The sequence below is a fragment of the Balaenoptera borealis genome (assembly GCF_965194805.1).
Source record: "Balaenoptera borealis genome assembly, chromosome: 3".
Lineage (NCBI taxonomy): Eukaryota > Metazoa > Chordata > Mammalia > Artiodactyla > Balaenopteridae > Balaenoptera > Balaenoptera borealis.
Genome location: NC_138866.1, coordinates 158,548,992 through 158,566,655, shown reverse-complemented (window position 1 = coordinate 158,566,655; position 17,664 = coordinate 158,548,992). Strand labels below are relative to the sequence as shown.

At 42.7% G+C, this 17,664-nt stretch overlaps 2 long non-coding RNA genes across 6 annotated transcripts in view; one reads left to right on the top strand and one right to left on the bottom strand.

The window, feature by feature from the left end:
- The window catches only part of LOC309625960, a 431,996-nt gene that overhangs the window by 8,319 nt on the left and 406,013 nt on the right, over nucleotides 1-17,664 (bottom strand). The window contains exons 1-2 of one of the 3 annotated variants that reach the window (XR_014242834.1): nucleotides 15,433-16,930; nucleotides 3,347-14,855 (exon numbers count right to left, since the gene is read on the bottom strand). This is a non-coding gene — a long non-coding RNA (uncharacterized lncRNA). Of the gene's footprint in view, nucleotides 1-3,346; nucleotides 16,931-17,664 lie in introns of those variants that run through there. The other 2 variants (XR_014242833.1, XR_014242835.1) reach the window with 2 other exon arrangements.
- Nucleotides 1-17,664, top strand: part of LOC309625974 — a 247,575-nt gene that overhangs the window by 36,099 nt on the left and 193,812 nt on the right. The window lies entirely within an intron of this gene.

Here is a 17,664-nt window from a genome sequence, read left to right as displayed (position 1 = left end):
CCCCAATCTATGCATTTTTTGATTTGTTTTGTTTTGCTGTAGCAGCCTGAGCCAAGACATGAGACTTTTATGGAATTATGATGCGACATTTAACAGAACAGGAGGGCTTTCCTGGAAAACCTACAGGTCATGTCTGGCTACTAGTGGACTTGAGGTCTACTTGAAAAAAAGCAAAACTCTCAGTTGAAACAAAGGCAAAAACCAGAAGATGTTAAGAGTTTACAAGAAAATGCAAATGCTACCAAGACCATATTCCTTTTTTTTGTAATGTAGATTGACCTCATTATAAAATGTGTTTTGAAACAATACAATACAATCCCACTTCGGTAAATGAAAAGTAAATTTGAAAAGAAGAATATATTGCAAAATGTTCAAAATTGTGATGAGTGGGTATCCTAATTACAGGTGATTTGAAAAAACTAATATGGCAGAGTTTAGTCAGTTTTTCTCTCCTCACTTCTCTAGAAAAACACCTGGAAATGGAGGGGGGGTGTTTTAGAAGCCAGAGTGGTTCTCATTCATTCTTGCAGCAGTGCTTCAAGCACTGGAACTATATCAGGAACAGTGAGGCACCCTAGGGAGACAATGGTGAGAAAATTGGAAGTCAGTCTCTCATGACTTCAAGGCCAGGGCTTTGTGATTCGTAGATTGCCCTATTCTAACCTTATAGAATGTTCCAACTGTAAGTGTGTCCTTACCCTTGATTACTGTGTGATGAAGGGGAAAAAAAGTGCCCAGAAGTTTTAAATCATCGAGTTGGAAGACAGCTGCAGGCAGTTAGTAGGTTTCATGTTATTCTGGACTTGAAGTACCACCACTTACAAGTACATGTAAAGATTTTCTTTCAGATGTTTTCATTCATGTACAAAAACAACATATCACATTGATTGCTGTGTTTTATGTATAATGTAGAGATAATATTGTGTAGGCAGGGCCATAATTCATTTTTCTGTAATCATGAGCTGAGCAACAATAACTGGGGAAACATGCAAATATCAAGGCCTGGTCATTCTGCTGACACGAGGGGGAAATACCACGCCTGTCCATGTGCCTTGCAGAAAGAAGAGAGAGTTCTTGGAAATTTGGAGGAGAAGGGATAGTGACTAAATTAAGTATATAGGCAGTTTGGACATTATACCTAGGAAAAATAAAGGGTGCATATTTTTAAAGTATTCTTTTTTTCTTATCCTATTTGCATCTAAATGGGAGCACTTGACTGTAATTTAACAAAAAATTATCTTTGGAAAGTTCATTTTAGTAATTAGTAGTTCTTAAATAGTGGCCATTTGGATAAAATTATTACCCTAGGGTTCAGCTGCTTCTCCAGGTTAGCCAAATATTTTTGAGTGTGGAACAACGACTGGAAATTACATTGAAACAAGATTTTGCATTAATTATCTAGTACTTCCTCATTTTTGGCCAAGGCAAAAATACTGTCAAAGAGACCATGGACTATTTCTGCTTTTCACCCACAGTGAAAGGAGAAAACCGTGATCAAAGTTCCAACATAAGAATCCCACATAGGGTTTTTCTTCTTTCTTTTTTAGCAAAGGACTGCTTTACAGTGGCTTGAATTTCGGGTGAAATTTGAGATCTGGCTTTCTCTCTTGGCTGAACTGGATCAGCTATCCTTTGCTTATTTAAAAGGAAACGTCAACTTTGCAATTTACTCTCTAAAATTGGTTGTTGAAGCTCCCTGCTGCAGTGGAAAGACACCATCTGTTTTAATAATACTGATGGTGAAAGAGGGGACGGTTGTGAAATGGCGCTGGGAGAGCTCTGGGCGAGCACAGCTCCACTTGGAGAAGGATTGCCTTTTAAGTTCATGAATGTGGGTTAAATCCGGGCCATACCAGGTGCAGGATCAGTCAGCACAGACTCACATGCCCTGGGGAGGATGGGTGGAACTTGTACACAAAGGAAACCAACTCAGAAAAGTGATGTAAATATCTGGGGGAGGGGGCGCAGAATGTAGGAGAAAAGCAGCAACAGTGAGAGGAATATGATTGGGCAGCCACAATTTTTAAAGGTTTTTTTTTTTGACACTTGCTTTGGTTTTTGTTTTGTTTGGCTTTTGATCGTTACTGGAAGACGAGAAATTCCACCACAGTAAGCCCCACTGAGCTGAACCATCACTCTCTGGGCATCTGAGAGGAGAATTTCCTTTTCCTGCCTCTGAAACAAAGATTCTATTTCTCAGCTTTGAAAACTCCACAAACCACTCACTCACTCACCCACTAGCTTCTGGGTAGACCTACATGTGCATAACTGGACTGGTTGTGTACTAACCAAGCACACACACCCAAACACACATACGTGAAAACATGGGCCCCACACACGTACACACAATACACGCAACCAAGCACACACCCAGGCACACACAGATAAATACACATACACACAAACACACATATACACATGTCAAATACACACACATGCGCAAATTAAAACATATACACATCAAATATACATACCCAAACACACACATAAACATGTATCCCACACCTCTACACACAATACGCACGACTAAACACACACAGACACACACATATGTACACGCACAAAAACAACACACACACACACACACACACATACACAAAAATATACATACAGATACACACATGCCTGCAAACACACATGCATATACACACAGGCAAATACACACACACAAATATGTACATACACATACACCCATAAATACACAAACAAAACATACACATATACACAAGCACACACACTCACAAAATATGCACACATACCTGCACATGCACATATGCACACACACACGTGAACACACACACATGCACTGGGGAGATTCCCAGCCTTCCAGGGAGAGGGGTCCCGGCCACATCAACTCCTCCTGCAGGCATCGTCTGCTGTCTCATTTCGCTCCTTTCCAGGGGTTTGAAACTCAAGGTACAAATAAATATATGAGCACCTCCTGAAGTCAACCGTGTGTAAAAGGGCATTTTACCTCATTAGCCTCTGCCTCTAAGACCAGTGCTGATATTCTAATGTAATCCTTAAAATGCCCAGGAGTGACTCTGCAAAATGTAACCAAGTATTACAAGATGTGCCTGGAACCAGCAGGTGTGATCCTATAAAGATAAATATAATGCTGTTACTGGCATTGATTTCTTTAGCATCTTATCAGATGCCCTGTTGTAGCAACAGTCTCTTTCTGTTTTCCCTTCTGCTTCACCAGAAGATGACTCAATCCGCAGACCCAGAAACCGTGGCACAATTACAACATTCAAAACAGCTTGTGTGTAACGGCTCACAGCTCCTCTCGAATTGGATCCTGCCTCTCTAAGCTAAATGCAAGTTAACTGATTCCTAAAAATACCTCCTGAGATGAGTCATCCTCTTGCAAGAGCCCTGGGGAATGTTTTCCACAGAAACGGTGAGGCCCGGAGCGGGGAGGGGGGCGCGCTCCCTGCTGAGTCCTGTCAGCGGTGCGCTGTGCTGTGTCTCCCCTGTTCCCGGGCGCTGGGCTGGGCTGCTGGACGATTTGCTGAAATCAGATCTGCAAGCCTGGCAGCAGTTTCAGCTCCTCCTCCCACGACAGTTCCCGAAATGAAGTGAACCTGGGCCCAAGGAGAGGTGCAGGTCAACAAGATTCCCTTTATCCCCAGTGAAGGAGAGCAGCAAAACCCAATGTCCAGGGCCAGCAGCATGGCTCTGGGCTGTAACGGGAAGCCTGTTCTTACAGCGGTCCCTTTCCCAGAGTCCAGCCCTGAGAGTTAAGTACCAGGCTGGCCACCCTATCCCAGCATTGAATTGATAGAATGGAGAGGGCGCTGGGGCCATAAACACCTGTGCTGCTCTTACAGACCCTGTGGTGGGCAGAGTCCGCTGAGCCCAGACCCCTCACTGAGTGATGCAGCTGATGCTCCCAGGGCCTAGGGCACTGCCCTCACCAACAACCACTGCTCCTGGTTAGAGAATCCTGGAAGGCACGAGAAATCGAAAACATTCTCTAATAGTGGGATTTCAGACTTAAAATTGTGTAAATATTTTGGTGGAAGAGAACCTTTATAACATTCCTGAAATTAGGCAACATGAAAGATCAGTGTCCTCAAAAGGATAACACAGATGTTTCAGACCCTTATTCGTAGCAGGCAAGATACAAATTATAAAAAAAGAAACACAAGGGACTTCCCTGGTTGTCCAGTGGTTAAGACTCCGAGCTTCCCCTGCAGGGGGCCTGGGTTTGACCCCTGGTCGGGGAACTGAGATCCTGCATGCTGTGTGGCATGGCGGAAAAAAAAAAAAAAAAAAGAAACACAAGTAAATGTTCATTCTGATTATTAATTTGAACAATAAATCATGTACTCTTAATTTGGAAATATATTTAGAGGCTTTAAATTAAAAAAAAAAAACACCACAAAACCTGGTTTCAAGCATGAGATTGACACAGGTAGGCCAGATTCGCAAATCCTGGTAATGAGCGGGGATTGGGAGAAAAAATCCACTTCTTAGGCTGCTAATCAGAGTGGGATATGGGACCCTAAAATGTCTACAGTTTTTGTAGAGCTGGGAGGGGGATAAACATTCACAACATCATGAGTCCCAGATTGTCGGCAAAAGAGACATCCCTACTTATACGGCTGCCGATGGTGTTGAAGACCCATTACTGTGCCCCCATGATTGTTAAATGGACAGACGGCAGGAAAGGGGGATGGTGGAAGAAGAAGGTGGGAAAGCCGGCAGAGAAGGAACAGAATGAGAGGAAAATGAGTTCTCCAGAAAAATATTAACTCACCTCTTTTGTGGGGCTGAGCCACGTTTTGTGGAGCCTAAAACTTCTACAAGTCCTAGAATCCTCTTTTTAAGAAAAAGAGCAAAGTTATGAATACAAAAAATTGGTGCAAAAGTAAGTATTTGTTTAGAATGAGAAGGGACATCCTGACAAGTTACTGCAACTTTGGAGACTCAGGCCCTTGCTGAGATCCCCCCTGGCCATTCCTAGCTGTGCCATGAAAGGACCCCCCCTCCGACAGCCTCCTGGGCTCCCCGCAGCACCTTCTCTTGGGGGCATGAAGCTCTGAGCTGCTCAGGGAATCCATCTGGAGGGAGAGGACCTGCTAGATGTCCACCAGGTATTCATTCAAAACACAGTGGTTGTCAGAAGGGCCATCATCAAAAAACAAATGCTGGTGGAGAAAAGGGAACCCTTGTACACTGTTGGTGGGAATGTAAATTGGTGCAGCCACTATGGAGAACAGTATGGAGGTTCCTCAAAAACCTCAAACTAGAACTACCACATGATCCAGCAATTCCACTCCTGGGTATATATCCAGAAAAAAGGAGAACACTAATTAAAAAAGATACATGTACCCCTATGTTCGTTGCAGCATTATTTACAATAGATAAGATATGGAAGCAACCAAAATGTCCATCAACAAATGAATGGATAAAGAAGATGTATATATACAATGGAACATTACTCAGCCATAAAAAAGAATAAAATTTTGCCATTTGCAACAACATGGATGGACGTGGAGGGTATTATGCTAAGTGAACTGTCAGACAGAGAAAGACAAGTACTGTATGATATGACTTACGTGTGGAATCCAAAAAATAAAACAAACAGATGTATATAGTAAAGTAGAAACTCACAGATAAAGAGAACAAAGGGAAGGGGGAGGGGCAAGATAGGGGTAGGGGAGTAAGAGGTACAAACTACTATGTAAAAAATATGTAAGCAACAAGGATATATTGTACAACACAGGGAATTATAGCCATTATCTTGTAATAACTTTTTTTTTTAAATTAATTAATTTATTTATCTACTTTTGGCTGTGTTGGGTCTTCGTTTCTGTGCGAGGGCTTTCTCCAGTTGCGGCGAGTGGGGGCCACTCTTCATCGTGGTGCGTGGGCCTCTCACTGTCGCGGCCTCTCCCGTTGCGGAGCACAGGCTCCAGACACGCAGGCTCAGTAGTTGTGGCACACTGGCTTAGTTGCTCCGCGGCACGTGGGATCCTCCCAGACCAGGGCTCGAACCCGTGTCCCCTGCGTCGGCAGGCAGATTCCTAACCACTGCGCCACCAGGGAAGCCCTGTAATAACTTCTAATGGAATATAATCTGTAAAAATACTGAATCACTGTGTTGTACACTTGAAACTAATATAACATTGTAAATCAACTATACTTCAGTGAAAGACCACAGTGGTTGAGGATGTAGCGTATGTTAGCACCATTCTGGGGGTTGGGGATCAAAAAGTGAACAAGACAGAAATGGCCATTGTCCTTGTGGTAATTAACACACTGGGAGAGAAAAACAGACTTTTTAAGAAAGGCGAAAAGTTTTAAAAGTCATAATCACTCCTCCAGACCACAAAAAAACAAACACATCTTCTTGTTACATGGGCTTTGCCAGAATAGACTGTTCTGTTGTATATGAGCCATGTATACTTCAGGATTATCAATACAATTGTAGTATAATATTGATCCTATTCCATAAATAAAGCCAGAAATACAAATTAGAAACTAACATGGCTGGCACTCTGTCTGTGTGCAGTACACAGATAAGGAGGGGGAATGAGGAGGGGGAGGGGCTGGGGGGAAATGACCCACATGGTGAGGGGCAGTGGGGTGACATGGTGTCAAAAGTCAGGCCCAGTCACAGAGAGAATGCTGCTCTAGAGGGACAGCTGGGAACCCCTGACGTCCCAGAGTCCCAGATAAGCTGAAACTTCCCAGAGCACAGTCTGTAAAATCAACACCACTTTACAATACCCCAACTCAAGTGAAAAAAGCTCTTTTCAATCAATATCCGAGTTAGGGTGTGTGGCTTGAGAAACCTTGCTCAGGAAGAACCTCTATATTTCTCTTAACAACCAAATTTTTGCCACCAAATGTCTGCCAGGTATTGGACCTACAAAGGATGGTATACATCACAAATTTGGATGCACATACACGGACTCACGCACAATACACAACTCAAATGAGTCTGGTGCACAGATTATGAAGCTATCTTCACAATCATTTTGTTTCTGCTGTGCTACAAAGAGCAATTCAGCCCTTTTCAGAAGTCCTTGAAGCCAAAATGTAATTCCGGGAACACACAATTATCAAATTGTTTCTGAAGCAGCTGATGAAAGGATTTCATCTAAAATATTGCCAACAGGGCTTCCCTGGTGACGCAGTGGTTAAGAGTCTGCCTGCCAATGCAGGGGACACCAGTTCGAGCTCTGGTCCAGGAAAATCCCACATACCACGGAGCAACTAAGCCCCTGCACCACAACTACTGAGGCTGCGCTCTAGAACCTGCGAGCCACAACTACTGAAGCACGGGTGCCTAGAGCCTGTGCTCTGCAACAAGAGAAGACACTGCAATGAGAAACCCACGCACCGCAATGAAGAGTGTCCCCTGCTCGCCGCAGCTAGAGAAAACCGGAGCACAGCAACGTAGATCCAATGCAGCCAAAAATAAAATAAGTAAATTAAAAAAAAAAATTGCTGACAACGGAGCCATTTATGCAAGGCTGGGAGTGAAAGGACGGTTAAATGGTGGATTCCTGAGAGCGCTTGTTGAGGGACATAGCCTGTATTGATATTTTAGACCATGGCAGGATTTTAAGTGTTTAAGATTTTTCCATTCTTTGAATCTTTACTTCCACTAGACCCATTAGGCCCTGAGTCCAGTTTACCTGAGCCTGTCCTCTGCCCATGTCTGGCTGATGTTCAGATACTACGTGTGCTTCGCACGTTTGCTGCTTCATCATCTTCTCAACGATCATGGAGACACACTGTACTTGTGTTCCCCCGCTGGCCGCTAGACCACCCTCAGGTGGCATGTGCAGGGTGCCACGGTCTCCAGGACACCCCTGCTTGCTGGGGCTCCACCTCAAGATACGATACTTCAGCTGTACCATAAACAGAATGGGAACACAGCTCAACTATGTGTGGGTGCAGCTGGGGACAAACGGAGCTTCTGAACCTCACAAGGCCACCTTCTTCTTACAGCCTCCTACTAAGAAATTAGACATTCCTCATTGATCTCAGGGGTCTCAGAGTGAGAAGAAAGGGAAAACCTTTCTTTTCAGTGGCCCAGCTAAACAAACAATACAGCGAGGCAAGTTATATACACAGAATCCAGACACCACCACGGGTGTACATCATACCGTCAGCGGGCCTCAAGGCAGATCAGTTTAGTTCATTAAAATTAAGATGAATCAAAACGAACATTTTCACTTCATTCAAAGAGTCATACTATCACAAAATATACTGCTCTGTGTATATACTAAGCAATGCCTCCTTTATGATGTGGTTGGAGAATGAGCTAGTCCACTTCCAGGAATCTTCTGGATGAATGAAGTGTCCCACTATGCTAGGACTTTTTAAAAATTTAACTTTTATTTTCTTAGCAGCCCTTTAAAAATATGCATTAAAGTTCCCTGTTTTCTGTCTTAATCATATAATTTATTTCTCAGATTATTCCATAACCTCTGCCCTACCTTTAACAGTGTGAAATTAGTACACTAAGAAATCATAAAAATTTGGAATTAAGCTTGGTGAAGTTTGTTGTCTTAATAAGGCCTTTCAAATTGTATACCAGTGATAAAAGCCAAATCATGTTTATGCCAACAAAGCCCACAATTCAAAATCTGGCTGTATATTCAGATATAACTCTCCTTCCTCCTCATTATCCACTCCATCCCCACCCTGGACTCAGGAAACTTTGCACCAACCGTTTGTCTCCAGCGCCCTGCGCACAGCTGGTCATCCAGTGAACCCAGCTCTTATCTCCACCCAGACACCAGAGTCCCATGAATTGTATCTTAACTTGATTGTTCACTTCTTTCCTGTAAGGCCAAAACCTCACACTGAGAACTTCCTTGTCACTGCTCAGGTCTAGCCCAGGCAGCAGAAACTTCTCACAATCCTTAGGGATATAATGCAGAGTTTCACTTTTCTTTCTGTGTGTGTGTGTGTGTGTTTGTGTGTGTGTGTGTGTGTATGTGTGTGTGTGTAAGCAAAAGGAGAATACCTGAATCTGCAAGAGTTGGAGGAGTGGTGGTATTGAGTGTATCAGGGGCTCTATACTTACTGATTTCAGGTTTGATTAATAATCAGGTGGATTGTTATCTATGTTGATCACGTGTGGCTCTAATACAGCTGCCCCTGGAGTTCAGGTTTGTAGAGAGGGGGTGTCCACTCTTCCATGGATGGCTAGTAAGTTTCCATGTGCTTGGCAACTCTGACCCCTCGGTGGTGCCCGCCTGGAGTGCCAAGTAGAGGAGGGCCTTTGGCCATATCTAGTCTTAATTGAGAGGCAGACTCTTGTTAGCAGTGCCTGTCCTGGGGCAGGATGGACTCGTAGCTTATAGGACAAGGCTTTACGATTCTAATCTTCTACACAAGAGCCTCCAACCATTAATGTGGCTGAACTCTTCTTTCCACTTTGTCCCTTTCACGTCAGGGAGTGTCCATCCACATCAGATCTTAAGGTCGTCAATGGACCAGGATCCATTGGGCCCACTATTTACACTCTCCTTGTCCAAACCCATTCTAATCCATTACTTCCAAACTTCTATGGGCAGGAAATTAGGCCATTCAACTTGTTAAAATTGTGCTTATAATGGACTGACTTATGGACAGAGGAATCAATAAGATGGACAGAAAAGGAACAAAACAGAGGTAACAAATGTTAATTACAAAACTTGGGTGGAGGTTACATGAGTGTTCACTGTGCAATGCTTTCAACTTTTTGGTATGTTGGGAATTTGTATAACAAAATGTTGAAAGGGGGATTTAGCTTATGGTAATAATTAATAGCTAATGATTTGTTGGATTAAAGACCTAAATGTAAGACCAGACACTATAAAACTCTTAGAGGAAACATAGGAAGAACACTCTTTGACATAAATCACAGCAAGATCTTTTTTGACCCACTTCCTAGAGTAATGGAAATGAAAACAAAAATAAACAAATGGGACCTAATGAAACTTACAAGCTTTTGCACATCAAAGGAAACTATAAACAAGACAAAAAGACAACCCTCAGAATGGGAGAAAATATTTGCAAATGAATCAATGGACAAAGGATTAATCTCCAAAATATATAAACAGCTCATGCAGCTCAATATTAAAAAAAGAAATAACCCAATCAAAAAATGGGCAAAAGACCTAAATAGACATTTCTCCAGGGAAGACATACAGATGGCCAAGAGGCACATGAAAAGCTGCTCGACATCACTAATTATTAGAGAAATGCAAAACAAAACTACAATGAGGTATCACCTGACACCAGTCAGAATGGCCATCATCAGAATGGCCATCATCAAAAAATCTACAAACAATAAATACTGGAGAGGGTGTGGAGAAAAGGGAACCCTCCTGCACTGTTGGTGGGAATGTAAATTGATACAGCCACTATGGAGAACAGTATGGAGGTTCCTTAAAAAACTAAAAATAGAATTACCATATGACTCAGCAATCCCACTACTGGGCATTTACCCAAAAAGACAGATGCACCCCAGTGTTCATTGCAGCACTATTTACAATACCCAGATCATGGAAGCAACCTAAATGCCCATCAACAGACAAATGGATAAAGAAGATGTGGTACATATATACAATGGAATATTACTCAGCCATAAAAAGGAACGAAATTGTGTCATTTGTAGAGATGTGGATGGACCTAGAGACTGTCATACAGAGTGAAGTAAGTCAGAAAGAGAAAAACAAATATATTAACGCATATATGTGGAATCTAGAAAAATGGTACAGATGAACCAGTTTGCAAGGCAGAAATAGAGACACAGATGTAGAGAACAAACGTATGGACACCAAGGGGGGAAAGAGGGGGGCAGGTGGTGGTAGTGGTGGGATGAATTGGGAGATTGAGATTGACACGTACACACTGATGTGTATAAAATAGATAACTAATAAAAATAAATAAATAAATAAAATGGGGATAATCTTAAAAAAAAAAATAGTTAATGATTTGTGCCTGACAGAATTGCCTAAAAATAAAGTGCATGTACTCTCATGGATATGATACAATCTAATATACTATATTGGTCTCATAGGTCCCTTTTTTGCTAGCTTCCACAATTCTATTTTCTCAATATGAAAATAGTCAAATAAACGGCAGAGCGTTAACTGGGTCGTTATTACATATTTTTAAAGGGCCTTTGAACAAAGTGTGATGCTTTTTTGTTGGTTTGCTTATTTTGCCTTGGCTTTTTTATTATATTGGGGGTGGGGGCGATCCAACACAAGTGATTTTTCCCTAAAATACAAATCCAAGATAAACCAACGTTCTCATTGATGTTGTCTCTCATAGGAGCAAGACTCACCTAATTAATTTTTATAAACCTGGGAGAAATTTCAAAATCAGTGGGAGACACCTAGCAGATATTTTAAGTTCAAGTCTATCTCTAATGGCTGAACCAAACTTTAAAAAAATGAGTGTACTATGGTAATTACCCAGGGTTACAAGGGGTCCTGAAAAGCTGATGAAAGACATGCAGTGATAGAGTCAGGAGAAAGAAAGAAATGGGTGGTAGTATTTTTTTTTCTCATGTAAATATTAAAGAGTCATGTAAATTTATCCAACTTTTTTTTTTGAAAGTGAAGGCCATAAACTCACTAAATTTAATTTAAGTGGTTCATAGAAAAATAAGTATTTAAAAAATATTTACAAAGTAACTAAACTGAAACAAGCAATGTTAGTCATTTGCTGTCTTACTTTTGGGCTCTGGAAGATTCCAGTTTGTGTCAGAATGGAAAACAAAAAGAACATCTACATCAGCACAGGAGAGTGGATTAAAAATTGGCCAGTGATGGGAAAGGCAAGTAGAGTTTGGCTTGAACTATCAGGGAAGCTCACACTCAACAATGCCCAGAGCCCTGACAACATTAACTGCATGAAAAAATACCAAGAGAATTGCAGGCCTTTGACTTCTTAAAGTAACAGAATTCTATGTAATAAAGTAACAGAATTGTATGTAATAGATTGTTTTGCACAGTTGGGCGGACCAGGGCCACAGGATGACTCGAGGGCTAAGTGTTCAGACCACACAATCGATTGAAGATGTGACTAATAAGCAAGAGCCCAGACAGAGATTCGCTGAAGAAAGAGCAAATGACCCTGGCAGACCGAGGGTGGAAAATGTTCGTGGGCCCGAACTCCCAAGCCTACTGGTTACAAAGATGTGGCAGGAAGCATTGTGCTGGTTTCCATTACTTTTGAATAGTTAAAGAAGGGAAAGTCTAGCTCCTTGAAATCCAAAAATAAATCATGACGGAGCATCCCACACTCTGCATAGTTCAGGGCGTCATCATGACGTGGAAGCAGCAGCGTGCTTAGGAATGATGGTAGGGGGCGAGTCAGCGGCCTCGGAGGAGGCCAGGGAGCAGACGGCTGCCCTCTCCTTTGGGACCCGTCCACCCAAACTCAGCCCTGGCCTGGAAAACTGTGGCAGAATCTACAGGACTTTCAACAGGACCCCAAAGGCAGCTGCTCTCTGATGCTGGGGACCCAAGTTTAGTGCTTTGGCGTCACTGCTCTGTGGGAGGAGGGATGTGGAGAGGAGGAGAGCAAGACCAGTCTTTTGTATTTTTATCTGAAGGTAATGATGAGAACAGCCCTTATTCTTTACTGATGCAGATGGCACAGCTGGTGAGAGCTGACCAGGTTTTGGCTCAGGGCAGAGATCAGCCAGTCACCAGCGGTGGGAGCCGCGAGTCCCAGCCTCTCTGGGCCGGCGGTCATTCTGCCTAGAGAAGGGATGGTAATGATCCGGCTCCCTAGCCGGCTGGATTGTCATGGGGATTGATGGAGACTGTGTATAAAATGCACTGCAGGAGGCGGATGCATCCGGAGGGCCCACGATGTTCCAGTCTATTCTCTTTGTGCAGGTCATCTCTAATCTGTAAAACCTAAGGGGCAGTTATATTATCCTCTTTACCCAACTAAGACAACTGAGGCTCTGAGAAGTTGGTTTGCCAACTTCTTCGAGTCTAATAAAAGGTGGAGTGTGGGTCTGAACCTGCTCCTGGTGTCAGCACCGAGAGCCCTGGTTCAGGACACCCTTCAGTCCCAGGCAAGCGGGGACAGTGGTCACGCTTGGTTCTGGCTCCACATCCTCTTGCTTCTGTACCATAGCTGGCATCATCATTACCCCGTCTCAGGCTCTCTCCATTGTATTTTTCTTTTCCATTTCTATCTTGGGCCACATACACCAACCAATGATAGAAAACTTACAAAAATCCTTTGGGACAGATTTCTATTAAAACATATACATCCGTGCTTCTTATGGACTTACTCTAATGTACACACTGAGCAAAGATGGCGTAGGCCAGGACTGCAGCATCAGGGTTACACATCCCTGTATCATTGTGTTTTTTTACGACAACAAGATCATTTGTTTCCATTTATAAGTCAGGGAGAAGTCGACACTTACTGCCATGCACTTTATAGGGAAGAGATTCTAAGTAGTAAAAACATGTATTTTTAAAAGGTTACGCTACTAAGAATTGAACTTGTCAGCTATGTCAAAGCTGAGGTCAGGTGCGTGAATCATCAGGAAGGGACACAAAGGTTAGTAATACAACCTGTGACTGCCTAGTCCCCACCCTCTGGGCACAGGGAGCAGAAACAGTGTGTTCATTTTGCCCTAAAAGTTCCATCACGAGTCGGGAAGGGCCACTCACCATAGACATGTTCTAAATATTTGCTTTTCAGGTGGGCAGAATTACTCAAAATAGAAATTTAGGCAGCTGGAAATTTCAGTGGCCTTAATATTCTCCCTGATTTCTAGCTTCAACCTGTACACACACATAACTGCAAAATATGATTTTAATAGCTCATGCCCAGGCAAAAGGAGAATAACATCTGTGAAAACACACCAAAGCTTAATGACACAGTGCTTTTATTCCACGGAAAAAATGTGGCTTTGATTCATTCTCAAGCTGGAATATATTTCCACATTAAAATAAAATTTGCCCTCTGTTTTAGAGGGAGTTTTTATTGCGAGAAAAGCACATCCAAAAAGGAAAAAATAAATGTTTTTCACTAGGCATGTGAAAAGTCTTCATACAGCATAAAATATATTGGGCAAAATGCCACCACATTTAGTGAAAAGAGCTATCTTGGTAACCCAATGTTGACTTTGAGTGAGAGCAGTAAAGCCTCCTGACGACCTCTGTCCGTCAATGATTTAGTATGTTAACAAACTTAAATAGAATTTGGCTAGCACTTGGAAAATGTAATGTATTTCCTGTGTATTATTATGGGAAAAAATAAACACATATATGAGTACATTCTCAAAGAGGAGGATGGGAAATTATGCTGTCCTATTTTTCTGGCCATCCTCTCTTGATAGCAAATCAATTTGTTTTTTCAAAGCAGAGGAAGGATTTAGCACGTATTAAGTACCTCCTGTTTTTCAGTTCTCTGTGGTTTTGATGTCACACAGCATCTCATTTGATTCTCAAAATCATGTCGAGTAGTAAGTATTGCCATTCTTACTTGCAGGTGAGGGGTCCAGGTGTAGGGAGGTCAAACGGGCCCCCAGGTAGCGCCTGAGGTCAGGCCTTGAAATAGACTTCCTGACAACTGTGGGGAGGCAGCGGGGCTCCTGGCTGCTCTCTGTCTGTGATCTGTGGGCAAGCATCCTTCTCATCACAGTGCTGAGTAACAGGCCCCACTGGCCTGCCATTCACAATCGTCACGTGGCACCACCCCAGGTGATGCAGATGTTCCTCCCCACACTGGACAGCTACGGTAGATCAGGATCTTGTGAGGCTTATTCTCAACTGTCCAAGAGACCATTTGTGTGATCTTCCAGCACACGCCAGGGGCCTGGGAGCCAGTTCCAGAAAGAGCCACGTCTCTAAGTCCTGGAGCACAACATTTTCAGTTCAAGGCACCGAGCAAATCACTGGTCTGCTTTTGTATCTAAGTACTGCAGATGGTCAGTCAAATATAGGGATCCAGCCAAAATCACAGCTAAGTTCTAAAGTTCTCTGAAAGTTGATAAAAGTACAACCCTACTTAGACATAGTTCTAACAGCTGGAGGGGTACAATGCATTCGTCGTTATAGGTTCTGCACAGCACAAGAGCTCTCAACAGGTGGAGGGACCATTACCCTTTCAACTCACTATGGTAGGAAGAAAAAATTTAAAGTCGATACGTCTTTCCTAGATTAGCTAATGGTAGTAGGTGTGAATGATACAGATTGCTCTCTATTTTCTTATTCCACATCAAGTTACTGCTTATATTTCCTTGCTCTGCAGGGACAGGCTTTCTCTTCTTGCCTGTAGGGCACATGCCTCTTAGAGTATATTTTTTAATAAACAACTTTGGGACAAAGATGAAGACTTCCTATATCCAGAAATAACTAATTCAATCCGTTAGTAATTAAAATGGTACCTCAATTTTTAAAATTAGATTAATTTGAATAAAACACAACTTACCTGTAAGCATATTCATAGAGTAAATTTTAATGATCACAACTGGCTTGGGTGAAATTTGTTCTGTACTTATTCTTTACTTTCTAAACTGTGTCATTACTTTTATTTCTAATCCAAAATAACTTAGTAAATTATTTCCAAACTCTGATAACCTAGTTTTAGCTGCTGGTACGTTATTATGTAGATAGTTAATTATTGCTGGGGAGTGACCTGGTGATCAAACTCCATAAGATACACAAATACAAGCATCAGCCCAATCAGCAGATTTGCTTATGGGGTTTTTCCCTATTGCAGAATGCAGTGTTATCTATCCCCCTCTTACCTAGTAGTTCTGACATGTTATTATTTAGAATCAGCCATATTATGGCATGAAAATACAGTGAAGTCAAACTATGGGATCGTGCATTCCTAGAAAGGCTCATGAAAAAGGAACAGAGTGCCTGTAGTCAATCATCGCATTCGGTCCCAAAGCTGCAGAATCCCTTTGCCCTTTCTCTCTATCGGATGTACCATACATAGTTATGTTTTGATACAATGGGACATTAGAAGATAGAATCTGCATTTCTCTTCGGTTGTTAGTGGATATTTGAATTGGACTATGTTCTGCAGAGTCCAGGTGTCTATGGGAGAATTTTGGTGGGCAATGAATTCATCTTTCCCTATTTTCTAGGTTATCAAACACTTACAAAATTTTCACACTACCTCAGATAAACTTTTAATGACATATTAATAAATGGCTGAAAACTGTCATTTGTAACTTTCATGGAGACACTAAGTGTTCATTTTTCACGAAGAGCAGCTCTGATGGAGCCGAGATCGTGGAAGTGGAGACAGTGGTCTTCCCACTGCAGATGCAAAGCAGCTCTTCCTGGCAGATTCTGGCCTTGATTTCCCTCCTGGACCCTTCCCCCACGGCCACAGGAATTCACAGTGGACTTCAAAGCCTTTCAGGGTCTACAGAGCAGCGAGCCGGCTGGCAGTCACAGCCCCAGGAGCTCATAATCCCTTTGATCCCGTAGTGTAGTCACAACTGCTTTGAAGCCAGAAGAGGAAGTGAATGAGAGAGTGGGTCCCTTTGTTTCGATGGCTGGGGATCTGCAGATCACCCCCCAGACACACACCAGTGTGTCTCACCCTGGCCGCACTCCATGACAGCCTGGGCAGCTTGTACAGCATACGGGCCCCCACCATTTCTGATTTAATTGGTATAGGGTGTGGCAATTTTACAAAAGCTCCCCAAGTGATGCTAGAATCACAGTGCTTGAACTTCCCATTTGGATCCATAAGCACCTTCAAGAGACCAATAATAAATAGACCCTCCCATCTTGGGGAAAAATAGAGGGAGGAATTTACTCCAGCTGTGATGTGGCACACACACAAAAAACAAACAAGCAAACAAAAAACACTAAAAACAACAGCTCCAAAACAAGAAAAAGAAACCGCCAAAATCAGAGAGAGAGAGAGAGAGAGAGAGGGAGAGAGAGAGAGGGGAGAGAGGGAGAGAGGGAGAGAGAGAGTGAGAGGGAGAGAGAGAGAGAGAGAGGGAGAGAGAGAGGGGGGAGAGAGGGAGGGAGAGAGAGAGAGAGGGAGAAAGAGAGGGAGAGGGAGAGAGGGGAGACAGAGAGAGAGCGAGAGGGAGAGAGAGAGAGGGAGGGAGGGAGAGAGAGGGAGAGAGGGAGAGAGAGAGAGGGAGGGAAGGGGGTGGGGAAGTAACCTTACATGGACACACCAACAACAGCCTCATGCACTGCTCTGTTACTTATTTTCTCATAATCATAATCATATACTTGTATTACTATTACTATTATCCCAGGGGTATATTTTGTAAATTACTTGGTGATAATATGTTATCATACTTCCTCTAACACAACACAGGACACATACAAATCACTTAATAAGCAGGTGTTAAATATGTTCATACTAGCAATTAAAAGTGTGTGTGTGTGTGCCATTGTCAAATGAAAATAAATCCAGACTTAAGTGTGGAGAGACTTTATTAGAAAAGACTATTGCAATAGGGAAAACACATCAACCTCAGGGTCTGCAAGCATCACAAAATCCAACAGGGATTGGATTTCTGTTCTAGGAAGGGGAGCAGGGTTACAGGACTTTGGGGGGCAGGGGCCCATGGTGGTGGGGACCAGCAGACAGCGTGATTGGGGTCATTTCATGGGAAACCTTTCTGTCTGTGGTCAGCAGGTTCTGGCTTCTCAGGATGAGCAGTCAAGGGGAAGT